The sequence below is a fragment of the Chrysemys picta genome, chromosome 2, assembly GCF_011386835.1.
Source record: "Chrysemys picta bellii isolate R12L10 chromosome 2, ASM1138683v2, whole genome shotgun sequence".
NCBI lineage: Eukaryota > Metazoa > Chordata > Testudines > Emydidae > Chrysemys > Chrysemys picta.
Window position 1 is genome coordinate 192795790 of NC_088792.1, and position 17232 is coordinate 192813021.

Sequence of the window (17232 nt, forward strand, 5' to 3'; positions counted from 1 at the left end):
TTTAATGGGGCATGCTCTGTCCCCACCCTCTGATGCACAGAAACTTCTTAGACTCTCCAGTGAGTGGTACCTCCATGTTATTAATTTACATTCCCATCACCAGCACCAATACAGTCTTGTGCAGCTAAGAACCTCAAAAGGTAATAACAAAATGTTTAAGTACAACAAAAAAAATGTTTTTTAAGTACATCAGAAGCAGGAAGCCTGCTAAACAACCAGTGGGGCCCCTGGATGATCGAGATACAAAAGGAGAGCTTAAAGACGATAAAGTCATTGTGGAGAAACTAAACGAATTCTTTGCTTCAGTCTTCATGGCTGAGGATGTTAGGGAGATTCCCAAACCTGAGCTGGCTTTTGTAGGTGACAAATCTGAGGAACTGTCACAGATTAAAGTGTCACTAGAGGAGGTTTTGGAATTAATTAATAAACTTAACATTAACAAGTCACCGGGACCAGATGGCATTCACCCAAGAGTTCTGAAAGAACTCAAATGTGAAGTTGTGGAACTATTAACTAGGGTTTGTAACCTGTCCTTTAAATCAGCTTCTGTACCCAATGACTGGAAGATAACTAATGTAACGCCAATATTTAAAAAGGGCTCTAGAGGTGATCCCGGCAATTACAGACCAGTAAGTCTAACATCGGTACTGGGCAAATTAGTTGAAACAATAGTAAAGAATAAAATTGTCAGACACCTAGAAGAACATAAATTGTTGGGCAAAAGTCAACATGGTTTCTGTAAAGGGAAATTGTGTCTTACTAATCTATTAGAGTTCTTTGAAGGGGTCAACAAACATGTGGACAAGGGGGATCCAGTGTACATAGTGGACTTAGATTTCCAGAAAGCCTTTGACAAGGTCCCTCACCAAAGGCTCTTACGTAAATTAAGTTGTCATGGGATAACAGGGAAGGTCCTTTCATGGATTGAGAACTGGTTAAAAGACAGGGAACAAAGGGTAGGAATAAATGGTAAATTCTCAGAATGGAGAGGGGTAACTAGTGGTGTTCCCCGAGGGTCTGTCCTAGGACCAATCCTATTCAACTTATTCATAAATGATCTGGAGAAAGGGGTAAAAAGTGAGGTGGCAAAGTTTGCAGATGATACTAAACTGCTCAAGATAGTTAGGACCAAAGCTGACTGTGAAGAACTTCAAAAAGATCTCACAAAACTAAGTGATTGGGCAACAAAATGGCAAATGAAATTTAATGTGGATAAATGTAAAGTAATGCACATTGGAAAAAATAACCCCAACTATACATACAATATGATGGGGGGCTAATTTAGCTACAACAAATCAGGAAAAAGATCTTGGAGTTATCGTGGATAGTTCTCTGAAGACGTCCACGCAGTGTGCAGAGGCAGTCAAAAAAGCAAAGAGGATGTTAGGAATCATTAAAAAGGGATAGAGAATAAGATGGAGAATATATTATTGCTCTTATATAAATCGATGGTATGCCCACATCTTGAATACTGCGTACAGATGTGGTCTCCTCATCTTAAAAAAGATATACTGGCACTAGAAAAGGCTCAGAGAAGGGCAACTAAAATGATTAGGGGTTTGGAACGAATCCCATATGAGGAGAAATTAAAGAGGCTAGGACTTTTCAGCTTGGAAAAGAGGAGACTAAGGGGGGATATGATAAAGGTATATAAAATCATGAGTGATGTGGAGAAAGTAGATAAGGAAAGTTATTTACTTATTCCCATAATACAAGAACTAGGGGCCACCAAATGAAATTAATGGGCAGCAGGTATAAAACAAACAAAAGGAAGTTCTTCTTCACACAGCGCACAGTCAACTTGTGGAACTCCTTGCTTGAGGAGGTTGTGAAGGCTAGGACTATAACAGAGTTTAAAAGAGAACTAGATAAATTCATGGAGGTTAAGTCCATTAATGGCTATTAGCCAGGATGGGTAAAGAATGGTGTCCCTAGCCTCTGTCTGTCAGAGGGTGGAGATGGATGGCAGGAGATTCTCTGCTACTTGAAGTCTCTAAAACACAGGATTTGGGGACTTCAACAGCAGAGTCAAGGGAAAGGGTTGGGACGGCTTTTTGGCCTGCATCATGCAGGAGGTCAGACTAGATGATCATAATGGTCCCTTCTGACCTTAAAGTCTATGAGTCTATGAGAGTTCACTTGATCATTACCTGTTAGGTTCACTCCCTCTGGGGCACCTGACATTGGCCACTGCCAGTAGACAGGATACTGGGCTAGATGGACTTTTGGTGTGACCCAGTACGGCTGTTCTTATGTATTTGTGGTTTCTTGCCTCTTCCCATAGGGCTACAGAGATTTCCCTCCCTTAAGATCTCAGAGCATATTGAGCTCAGCTAACCCAATCCTTTCTCCTTCACTGCCTTCCTATGTCTTTTTATTGCCCTTAGCTGATGGCTAATTGGTTCATCAGCCCCCAGACTGATCAGCTAATTAACTGCATATTTCCCTATCAGGCTTCTCTAGGGGAACTAATCAGTGCCTAAGGCCTTGGCTACACTTGCGAGTTACAGGGCAATAAAGCCTCCCACAGCGCTGTAACTCACTCCCCGTCCACACTGGCAAGGCACTTACAGCGCTGTATCTCCATGGCTGCAGCGCTGCATGTACTCCACCTCCCTGAGAGGAATAGCATGTATTGCACTGCCGTTGCAGTGCTGCGGCGCCAGTGTGGCTGCCCAATGCGCTGTGACTCGCCTCCAGAAGTATTCGTCAGTATCCCATAATGCCTGTTCTAGCCTGTTCTAGCCACTCTGATCATCAGTTCAAACTCTACTGCCCTGGCCTCAGGTAACCAACCATGTGACCCGCCCTTAAAATTCCCCAGGAATTTAAAAAATCCCCTTCCTGTTTGCTCAGCCAGGCGTGGCGTGGAGTGCTATCAGCGAATCTTTCCAGGTGACCATGCCTCCATGTGCCAAGCGAGCCCCAGCATGGAGCAATGGCGAGTTGCTGGACCTCATCAGTGTTTGGGGGGAGGACGCTGTCCAGTCCCAGCTGCGCTCCAGCCGTAGGAATTACGATACCTTTGGGAAGGTATCAAAGGACATGATGGAAAGGGGCCATGACCGGGACGCCCTGCAGTGCAAGATTAAAGTGAAGGAGCTGCGGAGTGCCTACCACGACGCAAACGGCCACTCGGGTGCTCCCCCCGCGACCTGCCAATTCTACAAAAAGCTGGATGCGATACTTGGGGTTAACCCCACGTCCACTCAGAGCACCACCATGGACACTTCAGAGCCGGGCTGGGAGGAGGAGGAGGAGGAAAACGGGAGTGAGGGTGGTGGGGTGGATGGAGACACTCCGGAATCCCTGGAGGCATGCAGCCAGGAGCTCTTCTCGAGCCAGGAGGAAGGGAGCCAGTCGCAGCAGCCGGTACTCGGTGGAGGACAAACAGAAGATCAGGTTCCCGGTAAGCGGATTTTTTTTTCGAGAAGGAATTTTTTCGATGCGGGCTCTTTGGGAGAGGAGGGTTAGGCATGCATGCCTAGATGCGGAATAGTGCATTGATATGGTTTATCACATCGTGGTAATCGGCCTCGGTAATCTCTTTGAATGTCTCATCCAGAACGTGTGCAATGCGCTTGCGCAGGTTTATCGGGAGAGCCACCGTGGTCCTTGTCCCAGCCAGGCTAACGTGTCCGCGCCACTGTGCCACGAGGGGCGGGGGGACCATTGCTGCACACAGGCAAGCTGCATATGGGTCAGGGCAGAAGCCGCATTGCAGTAGAAGACCCTCCCTTGCTTCCCTGGTCACCCTCAGCAGCGAGATATCATCCAGGACGAACTCCTGTGGAAAATGTGGGGACAGTGTTCAGTGTAGGTGCCCCCTGCAGCTGTTGTCTTTTCCCAAGGCACAGAAAACCAGAGGACAGTACAGCCCTGAAACAATCAGTCCCCCTTACTCACCATTTTGAGGTTATGTGGGTTATGTGTGCTTTGTTTGGGATGGGAAAATTATGCTATTGTGTAGACTGTGTGTGCCCTCATTAAGTGCGGGAGAAATCATTACTCTGTCTGCTATAAACAATGCTGCCTCTGTTAAATGTTGCATTTTGCCTATACAGCTGCAACAACCTTGAGACCTCAGCCATTCCTCTTATCGCCTGCTCAGAGACTGCAAAGACTCAGGAAGAGACCGCGAAAAACCAAAGAAGACATGCTGCAAGAAGTGATGTGGCAATCTATTAAAGAGAATGAAAAAGCACAGAATTGGAGGGAGAGAGAAAGCAGGATCCGCTAGGAAAACGCAGTGCACCGGTGGCAAAGCACGGATCAGCTCATAAGCATCCAGGAGCACCAAGCAGATGCTATCCAGGAGCTCGTAGCCATGCAGAAGGAGCAGTACCGCAAACACCCCCTGCACCCTACAGCCCTTGTCCCAAAACTCTTTCCCTTGTGCCCCACTGTTACCTCCAACCCACTTTCCCCAACTTCCGGGTTCTTCATGCCACCAGCTGCCTCCAACACCAGTATCTTCACCACCCAGCCCTGAAAACCACGACCCTTACCTTCTGCACTCAACCCCCATCACCATGCAGTATAGCTATCCTGAAGTGCAGCACTCACTTGGCTTTGAAAACATTCTTTATTATTGCACAAAGTAAAAGATTCCTTAGCCCAGGAAATAAACAGGCACTGCAAGTCTGCTTAGCAAACACTGATTCCTAAAGACTGGAACTACTGCACTTCACTCCCGTGCAGGGCACCAGATATCACTGCTGGTTTTCAGCCTCAAATTGCTCCCTCAAGGCATCCCTAATCCTTGCAGCCCCGCGCTGGGCCCCTCTAATAGCCCTGCTCTCTGGCTGTTCAAATTCAGCCTCCAGGTGTTCAACCTCCGAGGTCCATGCCTGAATGAAGCTTTCACCCTTCCCTTCACAAATATTATGGATGGTACAGCACGCGGATATAACCGCAGGGATGCTGTGTTTGGCCAGTCCAGCTTCCCATACAGAAATCGCCAGCGGCCCTTTAAACGGCCAAAGGCACACTCCACAATCATTTGGCACCGTCTCAGCCTGCAGTTGAACCATTCTTGCTGCTGTCAAGGCTCCCTGTGTAGGGTTTCAGGAGCCACGGCATTAACGGGTAAGCAGGATCTCCAAGGATTACAATGGGCATTTCAACTTCCCCTACTGTGATCTTCCGCTCTGGGAAAAAAGTCCCGGCCTGCAGCTTCCTGAACAGCCAAGTGTTCTGAAAGATGCTTGCGTCATGCACCTTTCCTGGCCAGCCTGTGTTAATGTCAATGAAACACGCACGGTGATCCACAAGCACCTGGAGAACCATAGAGAAATACTCCTTCCGATTGACATACTTGGATGCTAGGTGGGGTGGTGCCAGAATAGGAATGTGCGTCCCATCTATCGCCCCTCCACAGTTAGGGAAACCCATTTGTGCAAAGCCATACACTATGTCCTGAACATTACCCATAGTCACGGTTCTTCTGAGTAGGATGCAATTAATGGCCTTGCAAACTTGCATCAACACCATTCCAATGGTTGACTTTCCCACTCCAAACTGGTTAGCGACCAATTAGTAGTTGTCTGGAGTTGCCAGCTTCTAGATTGCAATAGCCACCGGCTTCTCCACTGGCAGGGCAGCTCTCAATCTCGTGTGCTTGAGCCGCAGAGTGGGGGCGAGCTCCTCACACAGTCCCATGAAAGTGGTTTTTCTCATCTGAAAGTTCTGCAGTCACTGCTCGTCATCCCAGACTTCCATGATGATGTGATCCCACCACTCAGTGCTTGTTTCCCGAGCCCAAAAGCGGCATTCCATGGTGCTGAGCATGTCCGTGAATGCCACAAGCAATTTCGTGTCGTACACGTTACGCAGCTCGATAGCATCATCGGACTCCTCACTCTCACTGTCACTTTGGATCTTTAGGAATAGTTTGACAGCCAAACGTGACGTGCTGGTGAGACTCATCAGCATATGCCTCAGCAGTTCGGGCTCCATTTCCCGCAGACAGATCGCGCTGCACAGAAACCGTTGAAAGATGGCGCCAAAGGTGGACGGAAACAAAGGGATTTCTGGGATGCAAAGCGATGCATCATGGGGTGTTGGGACAGGACCCAGAACCTTCTGCACTCATGCCCCTTTCCCATAACCCATGGCGCCAGAATGGGAAGAGGTGCTCTGTGGGATAGCTGCCCATAATGCACCGCTCCCAATGGCACTGCAAGTGCCACAAATGTGGTCACGACAGTGCGCTGGCAGCTGTCAGTGTGGACAGACTGCAGCGCTTTCCCTACTTAGCTGTACGAAGACAGGTTTAACTCACAGTGCTGTACAGCTGCAAGTGTAGCCAAGGCCTAAGTGAGCATAGGGTTGTCTTACTAATTAGCCTCCAGCACTCTGTCACAGGGGCTAAAGAACTATATGGGATCCAAGGATAGTCCCCTGTTATGTAATTTCAAAGGCAAAATATTTGCTCTTCAGCAGTACCTTTGAATCCAGGATTAAGTCCTTTCCAACAGAGATGATTTAATATTATGCAGTGATGGAGTCAGCTTCTTGGAGGCAGGGAAAACATACCCACCTTCCTGTCACAGAGGAGACTGGGCCTTCTAAGCCCTGGTCGATGCTACGAGTTTAGGTCAAATTTAGCAGCGTTAGATCAATTTAACCCTGCACCCATCCACACGACGAAGCCATTTGTGTCAACTTAAAGGGCTCTTAAAATCGATTTCTGTACTCCTCACCAACGAGGGGATTAGCGCTGAAATCGACAGTGCCAGGTCGAATTTGGGGTAGTGTGGACGCAATTCGACGATATTGGCCTCCAGGAGCTATCCCAGAGTGCTCCATTGTGACTGCTCTGGACAGCACTTTGAACTCAGAAGCACTCTCCAGGTACACAGGAAAAGCCCCAGGAACTTTAGAATTTCATTTCCTGTTTAGCCAGCACGGCAAACTCAGCAGCACAGGTGACCATGCAGTCCCCCCAGAATGTTTCTATGCTCGCCCTATCATCTCCATCCCTGAGGTTATCGCAGATTAGAAGGCGAAAAAAACACACTCGTGATTACATGTTTTCTGAGCTCATGCAGTCCTCCCGCACTGATAGGGCACAGCGTAATGAATGGAGACATTCAGTGGCAGAGGCTAGGAAAGAATTGCTGTGTTTGCTTAACGGCAAAAGTATCATGACTTGCTAGTGATCCTGCCCGAGCCAGCTCACTGTGTCACATGCACTCCTCGCTGTGTCAGCCTTGGGTGACAGGGCTGAGTGGGACCCCAGCTGGCAGAAACTGGAGGACGGAGCCCCAGACCGGCAGCGAGCTCAGCCGCTCAGCCTGCTGCCGGTCTGGGGCTCTGTCCGCTGGCCCCGCTCAGCCCACTGCCTGCCTGGGGTTCGGATCATCCAGGCAGGCAGAGGGCTGAGCAGGTCTGGTAGACAGGACCCCGGAAAAAAGGTGTGAAACGATTGTCTGCCGTTGCTTTCACGGAAGGAAGGAGGGAGGGGGGCCTGATGACATGTACCCAAAACCACCTGTGACAAAGTTTTTGCCCCATCAGGCATTGGGAGCTTAACCGGGAATTCCAATGGGCAGCGGAGATTGCGGGAACTGTGGGATAACTACCCACAGTGCACTGCTCTATAAGTCGATGCTAGCCGCGGTAGTGAGGACGCACTCTGCCGACTTAATGCGCTTAGTGTGGACATGCGCAATAGACTATAAAATCGAATTCTAAAAAATCGACTTCTATAAAATTGACCTAATTTCATAGTGTAGACATACCCTAAGAGAGAACTGCTCTAGCTCATCTGTACTTCATTAGCTGCTTTGATGGGTCCTCAAGGGGACAGGTGTTTCTTATCAAGAGCCAGGGGGGAAAAGAAACAGGAAGAAGCTGTGGCTGAGAGGAGATGGGCAGGAATCCCAATCACCTGAAAATACTTTTAAAAAAAACAGGAGTACTTGTGGCACCTTAGAGACTAACAAATTTATTAGAGCATAAGCTTTCGTGGGCTACAACCCACTTCTTCGGATGCATATAGAGTGAAACATATGTTGAGGAGAAATATATACACACATACAGAGAGCATGAACAGGTGGGAGTTGTCTTACCAACTCTGAGAGGCCAATTAAGTAAGAGAAAAAAACTTTTGAAGTGATAATCAAGATAGCTCAGTACAGACAGTTTGATAAGAAGCAGTGTGAGAATATTTACAAGGGGAGATAGATTCAATGTTTGTAATGGCTCAGCCATTCCCAGTCCTTATTTAATCCTGAGTTAATTGTGTCTAGTTTGCATATCAATTCCAGCTCAGCAGTCTCTCGGTGGAGTCTGTTTTTGAAGTTTTTCTGTTTTAAGATAGCCACCCGCAGATCTGTCATAGAATGACCAGACAGGTTAAAGTGTTCTCCCACTGGTTTTTGAGTATTATGATTCCTGATGTCAGATTTGTGTCCATTAATACAACAGATAAACAAGTATCAGGGGTTAGCCGTGATAAATAGATAAACAGTTCTACAGACCTTACACAGGTTTATCTAGGTTTTGTATAAAGAACAGGAGTACTTGTGGCACCTTAGAGACTAACAAATTTATTAGAGCATAAGCTTTCGTGGACTACAGCCCACTTCTTCGGATGCATAGTCCACGAAAGCTTATGCTCTAATAAATTTGTTAGTCTCTAAGGTGCCACAAGTACTCCTGTTCTTTTTGCGGATACAGACTAACACGGCTGCTACTCTGAAACCTAGGTTTTGTATGTAACATTTTAGATGTTAGTAGGCCATAGCGTACAAGTAGCAAGCATTAGACCATAGTGACATTTCCACTAACTGTATGTAACACACAGTTCATGTATGGCAAACCTTAACAGAGCACGCCTCTTGCTTCTGACAGATTTTGTTACAACAATTTGACGGCTAGTAAATTTCCACAATAAACTACAAGGTGTTCTGGGAATACAGTTTATTGTTATACAACTTAGCCTATGTACAAAGCATTCTGGAAAGAAAAACTCTGCGGATGATCTTTTGACTGAAAATGAAAAAGTAGCTTATATTCCATAAAGCCTTTAGAACCTCTCCTTTTGAGGTTGCAGGATTCTTTTCTCTTTGGATGCCGATTGTTTGAATAGAAGGTGTAGAATTGGTTCTGAGTGGGCAAAACAATATTAGTTCTCTTGAGTTTTACTACTTTTATGGAAAGTGTGACACGATTGATGCAACAGTTTGCAACTCACGGCAAGTGAAGTCAAAAGGAAGCATACATTTTCATTTTACATTTCATGCTCTGGCTTTTTGAGCTGGCTTTTTTGTTGTTTTTACAAATTCAATGACAAGGAAAGATACAGTTTTGAAAGGCCTTTAATGATCTCCGCATGTGTTTAAAACTTCTTGAAATAGTCCCCAGTCCTTGCCTCTGGGGTTATCTTTTGCGACAGCATGTCTGTGCTAACTAAGATAAGTAAAAGGGTCAGTGAGCTGAGACAAAGTCTGAAATAGCTAAAGTAATAGGAAGGAACACCCAGGGAACCATTAGGAATTAGATTAAATTAGCTAGAGCCATAAAAGGTAACAAGAAAACATTCTACAAATACATGAGAAAAGAGGAAGACCAGGGACAGGGTAGGCTTATTATTGAATGGGTGTGTGGGGGAGGGGGAGGGAGAAGTGATAAATGATAAACTTTTTTGTTTCAGTTTTCACCAAAAAGGTTAGTAGCAATTGGACATCTAACATAGTGAACTCCTGTGAAAATGAGGTAGAATCTGAGGCTAAAATAGGGAGAGAACAAATTAAAAATTACTGAGACAGGTTAGATGTCTTCAAGTCACCAGGTCCTGATGAAATACTTCTTAGAATACTCAAGGAGCAGGGGGCGGCAGGTTTGTATAATTTTTCGTGGTGCCCAGAACAAGTCCAAGTCCTGCTCCCACACCTGCCTTGTAAGCATATAATATATATAATGTAAAAATGTGAGGGCTCTGGGGTGGGGCTGGTGATTAGGGGTTTGGGGTGTGGGAGGGGCTCAGGCAGAGGATTGGGATGCAGGGGTGTGGGGTTCATGGGGATGAGGGGTTCATGATGTAGGAGGGGGCTCAGGGCTGGGGCAGAGGGTTGGGGTGTGGGAGGGGATTCAGGGCTGGGGCAGAGGGTTAGGGTGTGAGGGATGAAAGCTCTGACGGGTGGTGCAGGCTCTGGGGTGGGGTAGGGCAGGGGATGAGGAGTTTGGGGTGCAGGCAGGCTGCCCCAGGGCTGGGGCCAGAGAGGAAGACTCCCCCCAGCCCTCTCCCTGCCAGCAGCAGTGAGCTCTGGGGGAGAGTCCCCTCTTCCTCCCCGACTGCACACTCACCTCGCACCACTGTCACTGCACGTGCTCCTAGGGTCCCTCTCAGGTACAAGAAGCCCCCTCACCTCCTCTGTGGTGAGTTCACGGGGGGGCTGCCATCACATATGTGTCTCCTCCCCTGCCGATGCCCCTCACTGTAGCCTCACTGGGGGTCAGAGATGGGACTGCCCCCCCCTTGCCCAGCATGGGGCAGAAGTGGTGACTGGGGGGCCCTGTGCTGGTGGAGGGTCCCACCAGAAAAGGGAAGGGCCGAGGCAGAAGGGCAGGGTCAGGGATAGACTTGTTTTTTTTAATCAACCTGTACCAGGGGAAAGGCAACACCCTAATGCATAGAGGGGCTGTACCTCAGTGTGTTCAATGATACGTAACCTGTTTGTACCTGTGTATAAGAATGCATCCCTGAGTGGACGTCTTTGTTCTGGCCTAGGGGGTAGGGGCAACTCCCACCACTGACTGAGCCGGTCCATTGTCAGGGGCACATATTCATAGTATAGGGTTACCATACGTCCTCTTTTTCCCGGACATGTCCGGCTTTTCGGCAGTCAAACCCCCGTCCGGGGGGAATTGCCAAAAAGCCGAACATGTCCGGGAAAATGGCGGCTCTGCTCCTCCCCTGACTCTTCAGCTCTGTTTAAGAGCCGAGCTGCCGGAGCGCTATGGGCTTCAGGCAGCCCCCTTGCCTCCGGACCCCAGCCGCCGGCTGGGCACTTCCCCTCCCGGACTCCAGCGGCGCAGGGTCCGGAGGCACGGGGGCTGCCCGAAGCCGGTAGCGCTCGGGCAGCCCGGCTCTTAAACAGAGCCGAAGAGTCGGGGAGGAGCAGAGCCGCCGTGGCTGGAGGCTTTGCTCCTCTTCGGCTCTGTTTAAGAGCCGGGCTGCCCGAGCGCTACCGGCTTCGGGCAGCCCCCGTGCCTCCGGACCCTGCGCCGCCGGAGCCTGGGAGGGGAAGTGTCCGGCTGGGGGCGCAGGGTCCGGAGGCATAGGGGCTGCCCAAAGCCCGAGCGCTACCGGCTTCATGGTTTGCCGGGCAGCCTCCAGACCCTGTGCCCCCGGCTGGGCGCTTCCCCTCCCGGGCTCCAGCTGCGCTGGGGAAGCGCCTGCCGGGGGCGCAGGGTCTGGGGGCTGCCCGGCAAACCCTGAAGCCGGTAGCGCTGGGGCAGCCCTTTCCCCGTGGCTGGGAGTGGGAGGGAGGAGGGGCGGAGTTAGGGCGGGGAAGGGGCAGAGTTGGGGCGGGGCTAGGGGTGGGGATATAGGCGGGGCCAGGGCCCGTGGAGGGTCCTCTCTTTTTATTTATTAGATATGGTAACCCTATTGTAGTATGTTCTGTAGAGTCTGCGGGGAATGATTACTGTGCTTTGTTTGACAATAAACCTGGCCAGGTGCCTTCGTACCTTATCGGGGTCTGCTGTGTCAGCTATCTGCGCAGAGACGGGGCAGCACACAGTGGAACACACACACACAGCTGACTGTTATCATCATTGAACAGAGCAAAGCACCACACTGGTGGCATCTGACGACATTGGTGACCCTGATCTCGGATCTGGTGAGTAAGCGAGTTGTTCGCTGTAGGTATCACGATCTAACATGACAGAAAACCATGAGCTAGGGAACCCCCTTAATCCCTCCCTGCAAATCCCAATAGAGTTTAAAAAATATAATGGGGAAGAAACATGTAATGTAATTTGTAAGGCTAGGGCAGAGACTGTAATCTTAAAATGTAAAATATTGAAAATTATAAACATAGCTGTTAAATGGTTAAAACAGCATGCCACAAAATTGGTGGGGCAAGTAACAATAACGAAGAAAGAGTTAAAAGAATCAAAAGAAGCTACATAGCCCTGGAATGCTCCCACTCCCCTTGCAGGGTGGCAAGCAGCCCAGAGACTGCTAGCACAGGAACAGAATGAAACATCGGAAACAGCTGCAAGGAACCTACAAAAAATACATGTACCTTCCCCTGTGATAAATATTGGTGATCAACAGCAGGCTTCGGGTAGCTCCCCTGTCCCTGAAGAATGGGGACAGGAGTGGAAAAAGGTGGCCCTAGTAAAATTAAAAGATGAAATGGGGTCCACTGCAGTGCAACCACTACCTTATGATAAAAGCCAGGTTCTGGTACAACCTAAACTGGGACCTAGACTGATGCTTGTCAGAACGGGACAAGTACGTGCACAGATGGAAAAATTAGCACACAATACTTTCACTGAATTGGTAAATCAAATGAAAGAAAATATGGAACAGTTCACAGAGCACATTAGGAGACAGGACCTGTGACTCGATCACAGGGGAGTGAATAAAAAGGAATTTCAAAGTAATAAAACAAAAATTAAGCAGGTTAACACCTAGAATTGATGCATTAACACATGGAGTTGCCCCAAAACAGTCAACTGCAGCAAAAAAGGGCACTCCCGCCATCCATTTGGCATGCAGACAAAAGCAACAGACACTGGGGGAACAAATTCAGGTTTTACGAGAGCACTACCCCCACTCTCCTCTCAAAGACAGGATAAAAACCAGGGGCACAGTTCCCAACTGTGCAGGTTCCCAACTGCTTTGACCCACGGAGCCACGCTCCACGCTCATATCTAAAAACAGAACTTTCTTTCTCAAATATTTTTACATACCGTTTTTTTCCTTTATATGCTATCTCAGTTTGCTAAACTCACTGCTGCTCCCCTTACTTTCAAATACCTTGATAGGGTTAATCTCTTTTGTCTTAGGTCTCGCTACCTTCCTAGGTTGCTCTTCACACCCCCACACCTCTTTTCCCCCGCCTCTCCTCACTTCGACTCTTTCCCTGTGTTAAATGTTAAGTTATAGTTTTTACAGAAACCTCCAAAAGATAAAGCACTTGAAAACACAACAAAACAAGAAAGAAAAAGAAAACAAGGTAAAAACTTTACTTTAAATAAATCCAGTAAATTAATTATTTTAACCTTCAGGAATGCAACAGCTGGAATTATTCCTATCTTTCTTGAAGATATGGTTGCCAAGCAACAGAAATGCACACTCTGTTTCTAATTCTAACCACTAACTAATATTTGAAACATGGGCTTTTCTTTTTTCCATATAGCAGAGTTTTAAAATAATGTTAAATATAAAGTAATGCAAAATTCCTTGTTACCAAATTAATACAATAAATTTGGAAAATATTAATATAATTTTTATCATTTTTTGTTAAAAGTTTTAAGTAAGGTCATAACTTGTTTATTCAAATGTTTAAACCTTTTAATTTTTTGTTTTTGTTTGCCTTATTTTGTACAGTTATGAATAGAATTCCAGCACCATTTGTTTTTAACAGTAAGTTTGTCCTGTACGTCATGTGCATTGTCCAGTGTTGTATGTTGTGTATGTCACGTGACTATTTTTTATTATTTTTATTTTGTTGCAATAAAAGTCAATTTTATACACTTTTAGAAATATATGTATATGTGGTACCACACTATTTTAATATTATGGTTGGGGAATAACCATCATAATATTATTAATACCATTTTTTTTCAAAGTTCAACAAGGTCTCAATTATAAATATATGTACATATATTTCTGTATCAACAAATGATGAAATTACAAACAAAAATAATTCTCTTTTATTAATCACAGTTTTGTTTTGTTTTTTATGTTTTTATGTTTTTATTTTTTATTCAAAGAAAAAATGTAAGGGAAAACCTCAACATTAAGATAAAGATAATATTAACAAAATGTCAATTTCTTGTTTGAGTTTTTATAAACTTGTTTGGTGTTGGGTTTTTTTAAACTTGTTTTCACTTTTAAATATAGTTATAAGAATGTGATAGCAAAAATGTTTAAAAATAACAATTTATGCATAAAGCTAACCAAACAATTTCAACAGGTTTCCACCTTTGGCTCCCAAACATAGCAAAGCATCATGAAAGTTTAATACCCTCTAAGTATTTGCATGGACCTGTATTTAAAATTTATTTTGGTTTAATTTTATAGTTGGTTTAATTTTATACACTTTCCTTTTGTTATGTTATGTTAATGGGAAGCAGTAGTTGTTAAAGTTTGTGCTTCTAAACAGTTAACAAGAGTGAAGTTGGTATCACAAGCAAAGTAACTCTAAAAAGCTTGTTAAAATTATGTTACTAACTCTTTTGCTGAAACAAAGTGTTCAGCAAGGGAAAGGAATACACCTTCTCATGAAAGATTGTGAGCATCTATTTTAGCCATTAAGCATAACATTTAGTATAAAATATTAGTAATGCACCTCAAGTGAAAATGAATGTCTATATAACAATTGCAAAAGTATAGTTTGTGTATAAAAGACTTGGTCCGTATTACATTGTAAACACTAAATTAATCATTGTATTAAATATGGGTTACTAAAACCAAGAGAAATGTAAAAACAATCAAAAACTTTGTTCTTAAGTTAGTTAATATAGTAGACACCATCAGATATCACACCACAAAGACACCAGAAGATTTCTGTACACAGTGAAGAAACCCCCAAGCATCAAGAAAAGAAAAATGAAGAGCTGTATAAATGAGGTGTATTTGACCAGTCTATCTACCATCTATGGAAAATTAATTTAACAATCAGATAAAAACCACTAGCTGGACAAGGATAAACTGTCTTTTAATTTCAATTTGGTTACTGTGTAAAAACTGTATTATTGTACTACTGTATTATTGTTGTATTATTGCTGTACAACATTTACAATGTGCATAACCTTGCTAAACTGTTTAACAAACAGGTAAACATCAACAAATGAATGGCAGCAAACAACATAAAGGCAAGGAAAAAAGAAATTGGTAAAGAAATTAAGTTACGCAATAACTACGAATTGGGTAAACAAATTCCCTGTTAATACCAGTCATAATTTGGGTTACTGACACTGCATCCTAACTAAGACACGTGTTATTCAAAACAATCTTGGATACCAATACTATATCCTGACACAGCAATATTTGATAAATTGGTTACTGTCCATTTAGTAACTCGTCTGGAAAACAACATCTATAAAAACACCTAGATCTATGTGAACTACTGGTGTACCATGGGGCAATGCAATCCATGGAACAGAGAAGCTAGCCATTCCTGTTGCCTGCCCAGCAAAGCTTACCAGAGGGTGACAGCCAGCAGTAAGAGTGACCCATAACATGAATGCACAGTACTGGGTAGTAACTAATTACAAGACATTTATATATATAAAGGCCTCATTTGTAGTGTCACTACTCCAAATTTCTGTTTTACTTCTCATATACATAATACTATGGAACACACTATAACAATGCCTATCCCAGTATTTCAAGTTTCAAAGTAGCAGCCGTGTTAGTCTGTATCCGCAAAAAGAAGAACAGGAGTACTTGTGGCACCTTAGAGACTAACAAATTTATTAGAGCATAAGCTTTCGTGGACTACAGCCCGCTAGTCCACGAAAGCTTATGCTCTAATAAATTTGTTAGTCTCTAAGGTGCCACAAGTACTCCTGTTCTTCTTTTTCCCAGTATTTCAAAACACTCAGCTTACTACTAATGATGATATAGGTGATAACTGCAATTGCCCTAATAGGAGTCAAAGTAGCAGCCGTGTTAGTCTGTATCCGCAAAAAGAACAGGAGTACTTGTTGCACCTTAGGGTATGTCTACACTACGTGATTAATCCGAATTTATATAATTCGGATTTGAAAAACAGGTTGTATAAAGTCGAAATGTATGCGGCCACACTAAGCATATTAATTCGGTGGTGTGCGTCCAAGTACCGGGGCTAGCGTCGATTTCTGCACCGTTGCACTGTGGGTAGCTATCCCATAGCTATCCCATAGTTCCCGCAGTCTCCCGCACCCATTGGGATTGTGGGTTAAGATCCCAGTGCCTGATGGGACAAAAAACATCGTTGCAGGTGGTTCTGGGTACAGCCTCACCTCCTCCCTCCCTCCTCCCTCCCTGCATGAAAGCAACGGACGGCAGACAACCATTTTCGCGCCTTTTTTCCTGGGTGGGTGAACACTGCAGACTCCATACCACGGCAAGCATGGAGCCCGCTGAGCTCAAGACAGCAGTCATGAACATTGTAAACACCTCGCGCGTTCTCGTGGAGTTTATGCTCAGCCAGGACCAGAAAAACGAGGCGAGGAGGCAGCGGCGGCGGCAGCGCAGCGACAAGCATGATGAGGACATTGACATGGACATGGACACGGACACGGATACAGAATTCTGTGAAACCACGGGCCCCGGTGCTTTGGAGATCATGTTGTTAATGGGGCAGATTCTATCCATGGAACGCCGATTCTGGGCAAGGGAAACAAGCACAGACTGGTGGGACCGCATAGTGTTGCAGTTCTGGGACGATTCCCAGTGGCTGCGGAACTTTCGCATGCGTAAGGGCACTTTCATGGAACTTTGTGACTTGCTGTCCCCTGCCCTGAAACGCCAGAATACCAAGATGAGAGCAGCCCTCACAGTTGAGAAGCGCGTGGCGATAGCCCTGTGGAAGCTTGCAACGCCAGACAGCTACCAGTCAGTCGGGAATCAATTTGGAGTGGGAAAATCTACTGTGGGGGCTGCTGTGATGCAAGTAGCCAAAGCAATCACTCAGGTGCTGCTACGAAAGTTAGTGACTCTGGGAGATGTGCAGGCTATAGTGGATGGTTTTGCTGCAATGGGATTCCCTAACTGTGGTGGGGCGATAGACGGAACCCATATCCCTATCTTGGCACCGGAGCACCAAGCCACCGAGTACATAAACCGCAAGGGGTACTTTTCAATGGTGCTGCAAGCACTTGTGGATCACAAGGGACGTTTCACTAACATCAACGCGGGCTGGGCGGGAAGGGTTCATGACGCTCGCGTTTTCAGGAACACTACTCTGTTTAAAGGGCTGCAGCAAGGGACTTACTTTCCGGACCAGAAAATAACCGTTGGGGATGTTGAAATGCCAATAGTTATTCTTGGGGACCCCG

General features: G+C 45.8%; 1 protein-coding gene across 1 annotated transcript in view; it reads left to right on the forward strand.

Moving 5' to 3' along the window:
* Positions 1 to 9608: 9608 nt before the first annotated feature.
* Positions 9609 to 17232, forward strand: part of LOC101938598 (lysine--tRNA ligase-like) — a 52932-nt gene continuing 45308 nt past the window's right edge. Inside the window, exons 1-2 of the mRNA XM_005281464.5 lie at positions 9609 to 9907; positions 11689 to 13199. The gene's annotated coding sequence lies outside the window, so the exon portion shown is untranslated. The remainder of the gene's footprint in view (positions 9908 to 11688; positions 13200 to 17232) is intronic.